We start from the raw sequence: 17,484 nt of genomic DNA on the forward strand, positions 1-17,484 counted from the left end.
AGTCAGTATGCATCGCACCCTGATAGTGGAGCAGTCAGTATGGTCTTGTTTTGGCCAGTTCTGAGTGGTTTTTCAGGTGGAACTTCTGGGGAATGATGTAATCAGTTGACCATGATCCTTTAGGGTATGAAACAACACTTTTAGGGGTTAAAGAGCCCTTATTTTATCGACATATAAGATTGGGGTTGCAGTGCCCAAATATGTCTATAACAGTTGCCCCCTAAAGCATGAAGTTGTAAATCTTTTGATGTCGGGTGAAATGCTTTATCATGAGGATTCGAGGTATTCGAACTGGAAGGTGCCCTGTATAAGATAAAATACAATACTTCATCATCATATTATTTTCATGATCTAGCTGAGGCAGGCATTCCCATGCTCAGCTTTATAAATTCGTTATCATGTATATAGAACAGATAATCGTCTGCAGTTGTAGACAGGTGATTCTTTATGTAGAGTCATCATCCCCAGCTTGGATGACCATATGTGCAGCTTCTGTGTACATTTGATATCTTTATATTCCTGAATGTATTGCAGCCCAGATGGATGAAACTAGATCTGGGGTCTTCAATGTCATTCAATATTCACTTGAAGTACAAGTCGATCCATGTGAAGAGATGTTCTGAAGTCGAACATGGAAAGACATCACCTGATTACCAGCCAATAATGTAAGTTGTTAATAGACATGAGAGGAATCACTGATAATGATAATGACCCTCAAGGTACTATAGTATAGTTCACGTGGTGTGAATATATGATCCGATGTCGAACACCACACAAAATCTTTCGGTCGAAGGCCAGTGATGTCAACCTATCGCCGGAAGTGAGAAACTTGCCATTGAGACATGCAAGCTTCAAAGTACTAAAACAGTTGTTTCTAAGTCAACTTCTTGGATAATGATCTGATGTCAAAAAGAAGTGACGTGTCGTAGGAGGGCATTAATGTATCCCACATCTACGACACGAAACGAAGAAAATGATTTTCTAGAGGTAAAAACGATCTGTCGACACAAGGTTTAGGAATGGCGGTCATGAAAAATGGAGGGTGAAGGTATTGCAGTGGATGAGGCATTAACTAGATGGTGGTTTCTTAACTGAATGACTTCTCTTGAAAATATCGGCGACACTGAGATGGATTGGTAGCGTTAAACCCAAATGATGGATGGTGTGGAGGACCAATGGTGAAATGACCGGTGAACGGAATAACCCAACCCGACTCAATCATGGTGAGAGAGTGAAAGTGTCATGTTCAAGAGCGACTAGCTACCAATAAAATTCTTCAAGTTTTCTTCACTTTTTTCCCAGTCATTGCTGACGAGTACCTCTTTATTTTTTTCAAGCTTGAGGAGGATAACATATGCTTGTTCTATAATTTTCCCTTTGGGTAAACCTGTCGCTACTTTTTAGCGAGTCTAGCAACAGTAAAACTCGTTCTTGCCTCAGTGGACAAGTTCGTCACTATTGTTTTAACGAGTTTGACAACAAAGACAACTTGGTCCTTTTCATGTTTAGAGAGTTTGAAGAGGGATAAAAAGGAAACTCCAACAACGCTTTTTCGTAGCATAATCCCTTAAGTCCGAAAAAGGATAAAATAATACGAAAGGGATGACTTTTCGATCACTTTAGTGATCCGACAAAGACAAGCGCTTGAACTTTTTCATGAGATAATCCCTGAGGTCCAAAAAAAGATTAAAATATACAGGAGGGATGGAATTTTAATTACTTTACCGACTTGGAAAAGCCAATAGCTCGACGATCTTTTCATATTTAACGAGTCTGAAAAGAGTTTAAAGGAGACTCGTTTTTTAGGAACGAGTGGTGTTTAGGGTAGCAACTGGTTCCGGGTAAGCTTGGAACTTCTCAAAACATGGTGATGTGAAGAGGTTGGCTAACAGGACCACTCGTCGCAGCTGTTCCTCAAAAGGGTAAACAATCAAGTGGAAGCGTTTGATCGGCCAAAAGGATGGAGGTGATGGCAGAACACAACCAAGGCTCAAAAGGTTGATAGCATGGCAATCACAAAGGTCGTTCACTGAAGGCAGGTTTATTTTTTAATGAGCTTGAACCTTGCGGTAACATATGCTCAGTGGCGGGTTTATTTTTTAACGAGCTTGAACCTTGTGGAAACATTGCTCATTTTTAGTTTTTTCTTTTCATGTAAGCTAGAAACGACTAAAAGATAAAAAAGCTAGAAAAACTAGAAAGCTAAGGAACTACTGAGGTTAGGTAGGATAGTTTCATCAGTAGCTAGACAAAACACTTCCTTTGCTTTGTTTGCAGCATAGACAAAAGTGAATGGTGTGTCAGACCAATCACCTAACCTAAGAAGTTAAAAACTAAAAAACTAAAAAGCTAAAAAGCTAAAAGGCTAGAAAATGAAATTGAAAAAGTTGCATGCCCCCAGCATGATGAAAAGGAGAGTCTCTTAGTAACCATATGGAAATCACTATGGTTAAGCAGGACGGTTTTAGTCCGCAGTCAAAACACTTCCTGGCCTCATCCATCAAATAGACAAAGGTGAATGGTGTGGGTTGGCACCTCCAATCACATAACTTACAAGGAAACTTATCTTTTCAGTTGGGTTTGTCTAAAAATAGACAAGGGTGCATGCCCCCTAAGCTTTGTTACATTCACCGGATTACTCCTGGCATTCAGGTGGATGAAATGAAGGTTGAAGAGACATTCTCGACACAAAAGGACCATTTAGGGATGATGATCGACTTGGAGCTATGCTTGAACCGAGAAATGAAAGTTGGTTAAGAGTGAAAATTTTGCCTTCTTGTGGGAAACACATCACTCGATAGAGTGTTGAAACAATAGCTTCCATGTTATAAACATAGTCACTTCCAAGGAGTAGATTGTAATCTAACGGTCCTTGGACTACCATCACGTTCAAGTGAACAGTTTTCCTTCTCAAAGTTATGGGTAACTTAAGAAGGATCCCTAACAGTCGACTGGTTCCTTTGTTGAAGCCTGACAAATTGTTTATGACAGGCATAAGTGATGGCGAACCAAGTGCTTTCCAAGCAGTTGAGGAAAGGATACTCACTAATGCCCCTTCACCTATGATAGTGCTAGACATGATCTTTTTGTAGGCTTGTACTATGATTCGGAATGGTACATTAGAAGGAAGGTGGGATCTTGCTAGTCGATTCCAATCAAAGGCAGTGACTAGACTACTTGGAGGGGGTACCAAATAAACGACTGAAATAACCTCTTGAGTAGCAGGAACTGGGGGATTTTCTTCCTATTGTGAAGGAATGGGTGGATTTCCCCCAAGTTCATTGGACTCTAAAGTGATGAAAAGAATTTGAACAGTATCGTTCTCACTCTCTTTGGGAATGGTATCATCTGAAGGTGGACCTTCTGAAGGTAAAACTAGGTCGACTACCATTTCGACCTATTGACTTTGGTCCGGTATGGACTTAGAAGATTCACTTTCAACGATAAGGGCTTCGACTGACAGTTGAGTTATATCAGTTGGATTTTCAACTAGTAAAGGATTTGGGGAGAGTTTCTGGTATCCAGGTGGAAGTCGCTGCGATGAAGCAAGACGGTTATGCAAGACTCCTTTGGCTTCACCCAGAAAAGGACAACGGGGAAGGGTATGATCCCCTTCACATAACTTGCATGGAATTTGGACCTTTCTTTTCTGCCCATTATTACCAGTTGATGGTGTGCTGTCAATGTGATCACCAGAGGTTGATGACAACGTTTGGTGTGAATGGGGGGACCATTCTCTCAAGATTCGAGGAATGCACGGACATTCTCAGTGAAGATGGTCTCCTCTGCAAATTATGCATGGATATTTGGGTTTGAAAGGCTTAGTGTGTGAATTTTCACCAGACGCTGCATGTTTTCCCCCTTGATTAATTGACTTCTTCTTCTTCTTCTTCTTCCCTTTCTTCTTCTTCTCATCTACATAGTTACTAGCATCACTATTTTCACCAAGCAAAGAGGAAGAAGGAGAGGGAGAAACAAACGAAGAAGAAGGTGAAGGGTTAACTTCAGTATTAACTAGTTGCTGATTCGATTGCTGAGGAATCACGGTATTTTGAACGACAGAGGTTGAGAATAGCCACACTGGCAGGCCAATTGTGATTCCTGGAAGGGACAATGTGGCCATATACAGAGCACCAATATTTCCCCAAGAAGAAAATGGACTAGGATTCCCTTCGACAGGGATTCCTTGATTGGTGGACTCCATTCTCTCAACCTAAGATCAACGAAGGAATAGGGATGTTATTATGAATTTAATAAATTTTGATTACACTTTAGCACAACTTTGCTTTTTCAATTTTTAAGAGTCGATAAAAAGCTAAAGATGACCCTAGTTGCCTTCAATTTTAATGAGCCTGAAGTGACAAGTGCTCAAATGGACCTTTTCTTTTAAGGAGTCGAAAAGGAACGAAAGTGACTACTCTGGAAATCTAGACAGAGGGATTACCAAACCAATCAAAAAACTGCAATATACACCTTGGTGATAAATTAAAGAGAAATTACCAAGGACTTATGTACGACAGTCAATCTTCCCGAATGTTGTGTTCAGTGCATTGCAATTGATAGGGCGGCAGACACAGCTTCCTATGGATAAAGGATGTAAGCCTATTGTGGTCTCCCAATATATACTCGACGGTACGGGGAGCACAAGTCCGTGCTAGCACTTGTCGTATCAAAGAGGAGGAATCACCCAACCTTTGATGAAAATGATAGTTACTAGATTTTACGATGCTGGAACACGTCTCTAGCCTAGACCTCTAAATGTGTTGCGTTAAGTTCCAAAGCATTATTAGGTTCATTGAGATTTATTTTAGAGTTGATCTTGTTTAAAAGTTTTTCTTTCAAGGTTCACTGTGTGATGTTGATTTGAAATTCCTAAAAATGCAATCTACAATGATAAGCAATCGTTGTTTATTTCGATCAATGAAAATCCTAGCTACTAGGGAAATAAAATTACGATTCTTTCAAACAAAGAGCAAAGAGCACACTCTAAGTGCACTTTCCTAGATCATTTTTTGCACACAAGCTAAATGCAAATGAAAAATGCATGTATTTGTTTTCTGTTCCCTTAATGTGAGAAATGCCAAAAGGGAAAACTAAGTATAGATCTGAAATATTTCACTCAAAGTGACATTTCGACAATTTCTTTTTCAAAATAGAAAGGAAGACTAAACGACACTTTTCAATTTCGAATAGAAAACGATTTCGACACTTCAAATGACAAAAAATCAAATCAAATACATGACAAAAAGTTCAATCGACTATTCGGAGAAGGGAGACTCGACGACACTTCTCTTTTTGACACAAAACGACAGTTACAACACTTTTGTACCAAAACGACAGATCGATTTAAGTAAATTTTCGACAAAGGATTGTAAATGATGGAAAAATACATAAAAACATTTACCAATCCTAATCAATGGAGGCTGATCTATGAAATGCATGCAGGATTTAGCAATGAGGTATTGTTCATAAGCAGCAAATCAACTAAACAGAGCTGAAAATAAGGACAAAAACCCAAATTTCAAGGAGGAAAATAGACTTAGTCAGTCATCACACCTGGGCTTCACTGAAACAGGGATGAATCACATTTTTCAGGCTCAAGAGGTGCAATGCATACTGGTTGACAGTGATAGACAGTGCGATGGGCTAGGGAGGGCAACTATGGTGGGTTTTTGCTCAAATTTGCAGCTGATTTCAGTGATTTAAGCTAAGATGTGATGGACAGTAAAGAGAAAAGTACATAGGAATGATCTTGGGAGGTTACTGAGCTACCACAACGGCATATAGAATGCTTGTAAGTAAGATGTTCAATTCATAAACTAAACCAGAGATTGACTGAAGCAACATTCATCTACTTTGCAATTGCAGAGCAAGAGCATTTCGAAGGCTATCTAGCTAACTTCAAGCTCTGTCTATAGCTTATAAAACAAACAATCAATAACAAACAAACAAACTATTCGATCCCCAATGGAGTTTCCATTTTGTTTCCAACAAAACTAGTGTCTTTTCGATCTGCTAGTCCCACTAGGATTGACAGCTCTCCTAGAAGCAAACAATCAAAGCAACTTGTGATTTCCTCTATGTATGATAGATAAGAGAGAAGCAAAGGAACCAACCTGGATCTTCCACTTGACTCCTTGCTTGATTTCTCTCTCCCTTGATAGAGCTTGCAACTCCTCTCCTACTTGTCTCGCTTAGAGAATATCTGTAGAAACAAAGTAACAAAACACCATCAAAGCATCTTGATCTATTATATCATAAACAATGCAGAATCAGAAATACATTGAGCATACAATGGCATTCACAAATAACAACATTCACAAATACACAATTGTATGGAGGAAAACTCAAAGAACTTTATTAAAATAGAAGGGAGAATTACAACCCAGCTGTCTGATCTAGCATCATCCTCCCAGCATCAAAGCCCTCTTCACCTCATGAAAAGCAAGATCACCCAACAATACAATGCTCTTTCTCAAAGACAAACTATCAGCACTTCCTTGCAAATTACAAAATTTCGACCTCTAGATCTCTCAGATGAGGGATCCATTTATAGATGTGCACAAGGGTGTGAGTCATCTCTAGGTTTTTAATTAGTTTCATTCCACTTGTTGTTCTTGGTTCCACTTGGAGATTTCTTGGATCTCTTACTCATCCCTGGGCGAATTTAGAGAGGCAAGTGTCATAGAGGAAGTTTCTAGAAGATTCCATGAGCATCCACTTAGCAAACTGTCTTGGACATTTGTCCATCCTCGTTCATCACACCCTACAGAAGGCCTCATCAGTATGCATCGCACCTGGCTAGTGTAGCAATTAGTATGCATCGCACCTTGACAGTGGAGCAGTCAGTATGGTCCTATTTTGGCCAGTTCTGAGTGGTTGTTTAGGTGGAACTTCTGGGGAATGATGTAATCAGTTGACCATGATCCTTTAGGGTATGAAACAACACTTTTAGGGGTTAAAGAGCCCTTAGTTTATCAACATATAGGATTGGGGTTGTAGTGCCCAAATATATCTATAACAGTGATCTAGCACATATAGTGCACTGCACTTCATCAGTTTATGATACTCGGATTGGTAATTTATGTAGAGAAATTTAGGACACTAAATTGACCAAACATGGAGTTTTCTTTTCTGTGTCTTTTTCAAACTCTCTAAAACATGAAAAATATACTGAGTTACACCTTTGTCAGACTCTTTAAGCTATTAAACGACATTGGATTCGTCACCATGACGAACATGAGCTTCTCCTTCCTAGGGCTCGTTAAACTTACTAGGTCGGATTCATCCGAAGGATGAAATTACAGTGCAAGTATATGCTATCCCCTTCAAGCTTGCGATTAAAAAATAATTGGGGTACTCGCCAAAAATGGTGGGGGAAAATTTTGGAAATCTATCAGTCGTGTCGGTAGCTCACTCTTGAACATGACACTCTTTTCTTCGTGTCGGGTTGGGACATCCTCCTTTGCATTGTTGACCTTCCTGGGTTTGGACCATTCATTTTGCCTTCCATTTGATCTTTGCCACATCATCATGACCACTGATCCCATGGATCCAAAAGTTGCCAAACTCCCAGTTGTGTCACCGATATGTTCAAGAGTTTTCCTTCTGTAGTTACACTTACCTCTGATTCTCTGTATCATCCAAAATCATTTGGCATCCTCTCATCTCGAGTCGGTGATGTGGGATTCATTATGGCCCTCCTTTGACACAGTCACTTTCCATCAACTTCAACTCATTATCTGGGAATTTGATCGAGAGATTCCCTTCCAGTACATTAGAGCTTGCATGCCCTAATGGCAAGTTCTTCTCACTCGATGACAAGCTCACATCATTGGTTTTCAATCGAGTGATTTCATGGGTGTTCAACTCGAGTTCCTATATTCACATTCTATGAATTGTGCTGATAGTACCTTGAGGGCCATTGTCATTATTGGTGGTTTCTCTCACACTTGTTAATAGTTTACATCATTGACTGGTAATCAAGCGACTTTCTAGCATGTTCAGAGTCAACACACCCATTCACATGCTAGGATCTGTAATTTGATCAGGTCGTGCTGGAGCGCAAGACCCTAGACTTAGATCACACAAGTCCAGGTTGCGAAGTGGTGTGACATGGTTTATGATGATATGCATGTCTCTTTCAGATGGTTGGCTATGACTAGACCATGAGTTATCATATGTGATCCTTTTCATTATTGGATGGCTATGACCATACCATGGTTTCATTATGATCCTCTTTGACGGATGGGTGCGCCCATACCTGGATCCATTTTACATGATCATTCTCTCGATGGCTGCGTCCATGCCACAATTCATGTATCATTTAACAGAGATCTCAGTTTATGTATATGTATCTGTACTTTCTTGTAGGTTTTCTGATGGCAGATCGGTTCCCCGCAGTGATTTATAAAGCATTTCATCCCTCACTCCATCTCGGCCTTCACGCTGTAGGGAGCATCTGTTACACAACATTTTTTCACTGTCCCTGTACTCCCCATTCCTTGATCCTGGAGGACCTCTACAGTGAAGCTCGCATGCTTTTCCTTCATGAATAAACTCCCATTATGTCCCTCTTCATGAGCAGATCATTTCCCTTTTTCACCTTTTTCCCTCAAACTTCTGTTTTGCCAAGTTTACAAGACTGACACTAATGGCCTTTGTCTCCCTCTTGTCGATGTATAGAGATTAGCACTACTCCTCGCACCGACCGGAGCAACTAAGCTGTGTTTCAGTTGCGTTGGTCTTGTTATGGAATTTTTTTTTAAATTAGAGCCGAAGCTTCTAACTCTAAAATCTCCATACAGGAAGTCTGGTAAATGGTTTGGCCGGATGGGGTCGAGGATGACAGTTTGGGCTCCTTTCCCCTATAATTATGGAACTAACTCAAGGGATAAATCCTTCTGCCATGAGAAGAAGATCCATCTCACATCCATATTTCCTATATAAACCTCCCTTCTTCCCAAGCACAAACTAGTCATAGTTACAGTTTTTGGCTGAGTGTGAGTGTTATAGTTGCAAAGTGTTGATACTATTTTGGACTAGACAAGCAAGCTATTACTAGTTGTATTCATCTAGTTGTGTGAGGGAGATGTGCATTTTTGTTTGGAGTGAATCCTAAAGGGAAGAGCCTTTAAACTATTGTTGTTTGAAGCCATCATGGAATGCTAGCATAAGTGTGTGGGAACCTGGTCTTATCAGAGGAAGACTACAATGTCAAGATGAATGGTTGTAATCTCTCTTTGATATTAATATATGAAACTATAGATTGATTTCATACATGTTTTTTAGTATTACATATCCGTGTCTTAATGCTTCTTGATTTGTTAAGTAGGTTGAATTGCAATTTGTCTATTATTATGTTTGTGTGTTGTTCTTGTTTACTTGTTTCAGGAGCTTGAAGAAGGAAGCGAGAGATTGTTGGAGCAAGCAAGCGAGGACACCATCAAGTAGGATAAGTGACCAAGATGTAGTCCCTCTTGATTGATTCTAACCTAAGGAAACCTTCCATAGAATGTATCTGTTGTGGCTAGATCCATTATCAGGCTAGAGGAATTCGTTCGTGTCCGCACTTATAATTTTACTTCACCACAAGCCTGAAGCCCTCCAGAAATGCCTCCTTGAGGGACCAGCGCAGCCTTGGTCAGGGGTAAGTGTACTTTAGTGTAGGTAGGCCCATGTCAGGATGCACTTCAGAGCACTTAGGCCCACTTTGACCGGTGCTGGGCGAGATTGAGCAAAATCCTCATAGGGTTTTGGGAAGATTCTTATATTTTGGAGGCTTCTAGAAGATTCCCACACTTATCATCTCCTGTGAGCTCTAAATTAGATAGGGAATGAGTTAAGTAACCTCCTATCCTCTCATCCCTTCCTCCATGGAAAATAACTCTAATTTTGGAAGGCCATTCAATACCCTCATTTATGACGAAACCTCCTCCATTTTCCTATAAATTGAGCACTCATCTAAGTGATCATGGGCTGCACTTTGAGAATTTGTAAGGAGATATTGTTGGTGTGAGGTTTGAGATTGTAATCAAGTATTTTTATGCTGCCAGAGTTTGTTCTTTTGATGTGATGTTGGTTGGAACTCAAGCTGGAGGAGTGACAGTGGATCAAACTTCATGGTTGTAACTCTTCCTTCTACTTAATAAAGCTATTTACACCTTTTCCTATATTCTTGTCTTTATGTATGATGATTATATGTGTAAATTCTTTCGATTCCATTTTCCTATAGTAGATAGATCTCTTTATTTGATTGATTTTTTTCCTCTGTTTATGATTACAATTACTTGTCGAGCGAATTAAGTTTGAGAAGCAGCGACAGGAGCCATACAAAGGAGATAAAGGGAAAGTGAAAGATAATAAGTAGGTCCCTTGTCTTATTTATCTTCTATAGAAAAAGGTTAAGTGCTTTAATTTTGTTTTTCTAGGTGTAGCTACCCACCTAGGGAAATTGTATTTATCTGTAGATGCAAAATTCCACATAACAGCCCCATTTGGCAAAATTGATACATCAACTTCCCGGGATCGTAACATTGGCATATGATCTCCATTTGATGTGCACAATACCTCGTTAGAAAGATATATCCGAGGAATACGACTTTTGCATGGAAAACATTAGACAATATCTAATGTTTTCCCCCATTTTCCAAAAAAAATGTCGTTTAGGGACTCAAAATGGCTCCGGAAGTTCAAGACCCGAAAAACTGCGAAAAATAGTAAATTGTGCTACAATTAAGGAAACTGAAACACTAAAATAGACAACAGTGGGGGTCCAATTGGAATAGGTTGGTGGCCACCAAAATACACTTGGATCAATCATCCCCCCTTAGGAAGCAATGGTCCCCATTGCAATGAGTGCCTCCATGAGATGGGGAAACTTCTGTTGAACTTGGTCCCTGGTGAGCCACTTGCCTTGGTGCAGGAGTTGGCCAGATTTAACAACCTGATATAGTTGGATCTTCTACTGGCCAGTGTTCTTGATCTGTGTGTCCATAATCCGATCATTTGTGGACTCCTCCATGTAGTTTGGATTAAACTTTGTTGGTGTGAGTTGTTTTGCAATGTTTGATGTGTCCAATAATGGTGGAAAGTATGATCGAAGGCAGTCCGCATTGAAAACTGGGTGTAGGCAAAGGAATGGGGGAATGTTGAGCTCAAAATAATTGTCTCCCACAACCTTGGTAATGTTGTAAGGACCATAAAAAAGTTTTCTAAGCTTTCGATGGGCTCTAGTAAGTCATTCTTTCTGCAAATGCAGCCAAACTTTATCGCCCACCTGAAACTTGTGTGGCACCTGATGATGATCATATCGTTACATGTACTTGGAATTTGGATTCTCCAAGATGTCGTGAACATACTGGTGGATGTGTTGGATGCGTTCAATAAATATGGTTTCTTTATCAGCCTCAAAAAATACATGTGTGGATTTTTTCTATGTAGTCGCATGAGGCATGACAACATCAATCAAACACAATGACTGAAATCCTAGACCCACTTGAAAGGGACTGCGACCAGTTGAGCTATAAAGATATCTGTTATAAATGTGTTGCACATAGGGAAGACTCTCATCCTAGGTTAGCGGATGCTTGAACTTGTACACACGGAGTATGTGCACTATCATCCTATTGATGACATCCATCTAGCCATCAGTCTGCAGATGGAAGGAAATCAACTTAGTGAGCTTGGTGTTCAATAATGTCTAGAGGATTTACTAGAATGTGCTTAGGAACCTTCTATCTCAATATGATATAATGGTATACATGATCCCAAAATGTACTCAAACTTGTTCAAATAAGAGTTTGGTTGTGTCCTATGTTGTGATACTCTTCTTGTAGGCCACCAATATAGCCATCTTATAAAATTTGTCCACGACCACATACACAGTCATTACCATGCTTGGTAGAAGGGAGGCCAGGCATATAGTCCATGGAAATTGATTCCCACGACTGGCTGGGAGTAGGTATAGGAGTGTACAAGCCTTGCTTCTTAATGGTTGGCTTAGAAATGGTACAAGAAATATAGGATCTGATATATTTTCCAATATCCAGTCGAAGTTTTAGCCAATAAAAGTACATTTGTAGTACAACCACAATTTTCTCCACATCAATGTGTCTTTCGACCCAACTATAGTGTGCCTCCAAAATCAACTTGGCATGCACGCTTGAAGGAACACAAAGTCATCCTAGGTAGCATAATAATGCATCATGGAGGTGGAAATCAAGAACTTGCTTTCCATCTACTAGCAGCTGGTATGTGGAGGCAACTTCTGGATCATTTTTGTATAGTTGCGGCCACTCAGACCTCTCATGGCCACAAGAGTTGAGAATAGTAGTCAGTGTTGAAAATGGGGGCCATCTGAGGCAGTATGCAACATGATTGGTGCTTCCCTTTGTCTATTTAATGTTCAAGTGGAATTGTTGCAGATATGTAGACCATTTATGATAGCGATCATTCTGCAACTTCCCTTATGTCTGTATAAACTGAAGTGGTCAGTGATTGATGTGGATGACCATCTCCTTCCCCAGAATGTAATGATTCCATTATCGAGAAGCCTTCATGATGGAATACATCTCTTTATTATAGGTGGGGTACTTCCAAATTGTATCGAAAAATGTCTCACTATGATAGGCCACTAGATTCTCTTGTTGGGTGAGGGCTGCACCAATAACATAGTCAGAGGCGTCTATCTCAATTTCAAATGGATGATACAAGTCTGTAAGTGCGAGTAACGATGTAGAGCAGAGGCAGTGCTTCAACTCAATGAACGCCTTCTATTGGGACTCGAACCAAGAAAATATTTCTTTTGTCCCGCTCTTATTAATCTGACTCAATGTCTAAGTGATATTGGAGAATCCCAACATGAACCTCCAATAAAAATTTGCAATGCCCAAAAAGTTGCGAAGATTTGTTAGTGTGGTCGGGGCTGGACAATCCCAAATGACTTGGATCTTAGTCAGATCCACATGCATGCCACACACATCTATGATGTAACCCAGATATTGGACCTGGTTCATGACAAAGGTGCATTTCTCCAAGTTGGCACACAATTTATATTGTTGAAGGGTTTAAAGGACGCACTGAATGTGTTGCAACTGTTCTTCCAAACTCTTGCTAAATATGAGGATGTCTTCCAGATAAACAACCACACATGAGTTGGTGAAGGGCCGCAATATGTCATCCATTAGCCTCATAAAAGTAGTAGGGGCATTTGTCAACTTGAAGGGAATAACCAACCATTCAAAAAGGCCTTCCTTGGATTTGAAGGAAGTCTAACATACATCTGTGGGCTCTATTAGATCTTGGTGATAGCTAGACTTCAGATTGATTTTGCTGAAATACTTGGTCCCCTTGAGTTGTTACAGAAGGTCATTAATCCGTGGGATTGGTTACCTTTTCCTAACAGTGCTTTTGCTTAATCCCCTATAATCAATGCAAAGCTTCCAGGTCCCATTGTTCTTCTATAGAAGTATAATTGGGCTCCCACAAGGTGAGGAACTTGGTCAGACGTGCCCTTTATTCCCCAACACCTAGATTTTCCGCTTGATCTCTTCATTTTCGAGAATGGAGCGGTGATATATAGTCCCTTTAGGTAGAGGTGTTTCGGGAGTCAGATCGATCGAGCGCTTGACCTGACAGTGCAAGGGTACCCCCATGGGTGAGGAGAAGATGTCAATGTATTCTTCCACGACCGTATCCACCTGCTTTTGTTGCGTGGAGGAACCCTTCCTGGGAACCATGGATGTGGCTACAATCTTCCCCTTACTTTGAGAGCGAATCAAAAAGAAAATAAATTTTGCAGTTTCGGAGATGATATTACTACATTACTTATCAAAGATGAAAGAGATGGTGGTAGACATGGATACCTTCAGTATCCTATATAACTTATTACCCAAAGAAATAATAACAGAGAGAGGTCTAGACTGATATACAACATACCGCTTCCACAACTATGGTTTTCCTAATAATAAATCACAAACTTCAAGATGATCCACATCACACAATACCTTATCTGTGAATGACTTGATGTTATAGGGAAGGCGGCACTACTAGTCGATGCAGAGATCTCGTCCTTGGTGAATCCTCTCGATGGTGTACAACTACACATGTGATGTAGTTGGTAGGCCTAGTCGCTTCATGACCTTTGCTAAAATGAGGTTCTTTTGTCTCCCACTATTGATAATGAATTGTAGCAGAGAACCCTTCACCCACATATGTGAGTGGAAGAGGCATTCCTCCTCCTCAAGAAATTCAGGCTCAATCTTCTGTATCTTGGTGGTGGCCCCAGTGTCACTGGCTACGTGTCAATGATATACTTCCCTTTGGCATTCCCCTTGTCGCGTTATAATTCAGAGTGAGAACATGCATCTGATTTAGAAGCCTTCATCTCGACCACCAGTGACTTATTCTCACTTTTGTTGTACGTGAAGCTCTTATGGAACTCACACCACTTTCCTATGTCCTTATTTGTCTTCGTGATGTTGTTCTTTTCTTACAACTTTCATAGGTTATCTTGGGTCACCTCACCTTGGATTTGTCATTTTATCTACGATTTGGGGGTACATTTCCCTTGCTTCAGATTCACAAATCTAACATCTCACCTTTTCTATTTAAACTTTTACTCAATCTTGACAGTGTATTAGTACGTCGTGCCGAGCAAGGAAATGTCTAGGATCTTCGTCTCGTCCTAGATGTACCTGTGTAAACAACCACAATATTTGAGTACCAAATGTCACTTAGAATCCTTGATACCCAGCTTCATGCAAAGGGTATGAAAAACAGTGGTGAACTCTGACACGTCTTGGTCCCTTCCCTTAGGCAACGTGGTCCACTTTATGTATTTATCCTCATAGCTCCCAACAGGGTAGTATTGCCCCTTGATGGAATCTCAGAATGAATTCCGCATGGGTGTGACTGAAAATAGTGATGGTGTACTTTCATTATTTTTCTCACAATAGGTTTTCCACCAGTCCCTGACGTGGGGGGTGGCTTTGATAAGTGCAAAAGTAATCTTTTCCCAGCTGGAAAAATCATGAACAGCAAAAATATTCTTCTAGTAGGTTTAACCATTTATCTACGGTGTCTGCAACTATCTTAACTTCAAATATGGAAATGTCAAAGTTAACTTGTACGTTGAAGGGTGTGGCACTTCCAGAGTGGCTTTTGGAAGTAGATGCATCCCTTTTGGGTAGACCCTGAAGGATCTAGGCAAAGTTGTCCATCATCGCATTCCTTTGTCGCTCGATTTATTCTCTAAGAAATATTTTGAAATCATCCCCTTCCCCCCTCATCTTTATTCTCTTCTCCCATGGGATGTTGTTGGGGTTAGTGAGGTTGGTCTTGCAAAATTTTGACCAATTTGAGCCTTAACTCCTTATACCCCAACCTCATTGGGGACATGTAAAGAAAAACTGAGAAAGAGCAGATCGCTTTGATACCTGATGAGCCTCACAAATGGGTAATTATATGGGCTCATTTTACCTCCTAACCTAGTCAAAAAAACCACTATCTTAGCTTATTGCATGATTTTCTGATTATATTTATGCTTATAGAGTGAGTTGAGTTAGTTATGATGCCATGTGGTCTAATATGTGTTTAATGCAGACTATTGATGAATTTTGAGGTCAAAGTCAAGGATCCAGTGGACAAATGGCAGCAATAACTTGAAGTGGACAAAGGAGAGGAATCATGGGAGGGAATCCCCCTCATTTATTGCTCCTCACTTTGAATTCCCCTTCATTCAGCTCGGAGTACAAGAAACCAAAGTCATGCACTAGAAGGCAGCCGAGCAAGTGGAGGAGGACTGATGATTATCTTGAGTTTTGACAGCTAAGCCTCCCTGATTTTAAGGAAGCTGTTGGTAGCTTCAATTGTATAAGTAGAGAGGCCTAAGGCCTCATTAGGGGCGGATTTTTGTTGAATTTTTGGTGGACTTTTTCTTATGTAAACTCTGCTCAACTTCAAGCTTATTTCTTGTGACAGTTTCATGTAATTTTTCTAAGGTTTTGAAATCAATATGGAATCCTTTTTGAGCTAGCACTGAGTTACCTCAGAGGGCTGAAGCTCTTGGGTTAGGGACCAATCCAAGTAGCCAAGCTCCTCTTTACTTGTATTTGTATGTTTATTTCAGTTGTAGACTAGTTTGTTGTTAGAAGTATTTCTTTTATGGTTAAGAATAGGTTTCTTTTGATGATTCTGTAGTTTTCTTCCATTTGGGCTTTCTGTAGTAGGTTGAACAGTGATCAACAAAGATTCAAAAGGCTAGCAATAGTGCCTTGGCCTCTCTTCCTCCCTTTGGGGCCATGGGTTGAGGCGAAAACCCTCTTGCTGCACCAAAAACACAAATTTTCCTCATACATAGGACTTCTAGTGTTTACAACTTTCTAGTGGTTAATAGTTTAGTTTTGCTTTGCTTCAAAATTTCTCCATCATGCTCACTTCTTGATTTACAATAGTCTTCTTTCATGATTTCAGCAGTTATCAACATTTCTTTCCATATATCATAGTTTAGACTATTTTGATGCAAAACTCTGTTTTCCTAGATGCACTCATTTCCTTGCTTTCTTGATCTCCTTGGTTGAATGTCAGTTGTGATTTGTAGCAGATCTCTTCTAGCAGTAGGCCAGCCTATTATCCATCCCATCCTCCATCGGATCTGTTATCACAAAATCAAGCACTGAAGGCTGCCAATCAGTAAGACTCTGTGTAACTATTTCAAACCAGGTTTTTGACTAAGGCTTAGCCTCCTTAGTCTGAGAGGGCTCTCTCAAAGGTTATTAATGTTGACTAATGACAAGATGGCTAACTCTTATGAGACACATGAAAAAGTATGCTGGCTGGACAAATATCAAATTGATTCCCATTGGGCTTATGGAGTCACTCATATCTCAGTAAACAATAGCACTATCTTTCATAGAAGTTAGGGCACTTTACATCTAAATGTTCAAACATAACTTACATGAAACCACAGTTTGCAAAGGCATACAGGAAGTCAGAGCATGATCCATGAGTTCTGAGTGATTATGCATTTACAAAACTGTAAAAGAACATTAAAGAAAATATACCATCACACATTTGAACAAGAAGATCCATTGTGAATCCTGAGAAGAAAAACAGTCATCCGTATTACTGAAACTCTGTTTATACATAAACCAAAACAGTCTTCTCCAAAATATCCCACCCCTTGTTTATTTCTGTTTCAGCTATTTATAAAGTTCTTCCACCTGACTCCGATTCATCTGAGGCGAACTCGAAGTCTTTTTCTAATGACACCTATTCACCTTTAAACTAACTAATAAAAGCCACTTACTACTAACTGACAGCTCTAGAAACCTAAAACAAATAAGATTCTAATTCTACATCATGCTGGACATAGCATTTATTACAATCAAGATTCATTCTCTACCAAGTGGATTACTACAGCGGTAGCTTTGATGGCTTTAATTACAATGAACTTCATTCTTTGACATCTGCTCTCTTTCTGGT

Source organism: Pinus tabuliformis, chromosome 5_2 (assembly GCF_031772625.1).
Source record: "Pinus tabuliformis cultivar Carrire ecotype Pingquan chromosome 5_2, CPIR1, whole genome shotgun sequence".
Classification (NCBI taxonomy): Eukaryota; Viridiplantae; Streptophyta; class Pinopsida; order Pinales; family Pinaceae; genus Pinus; species Pinus tabuliformis.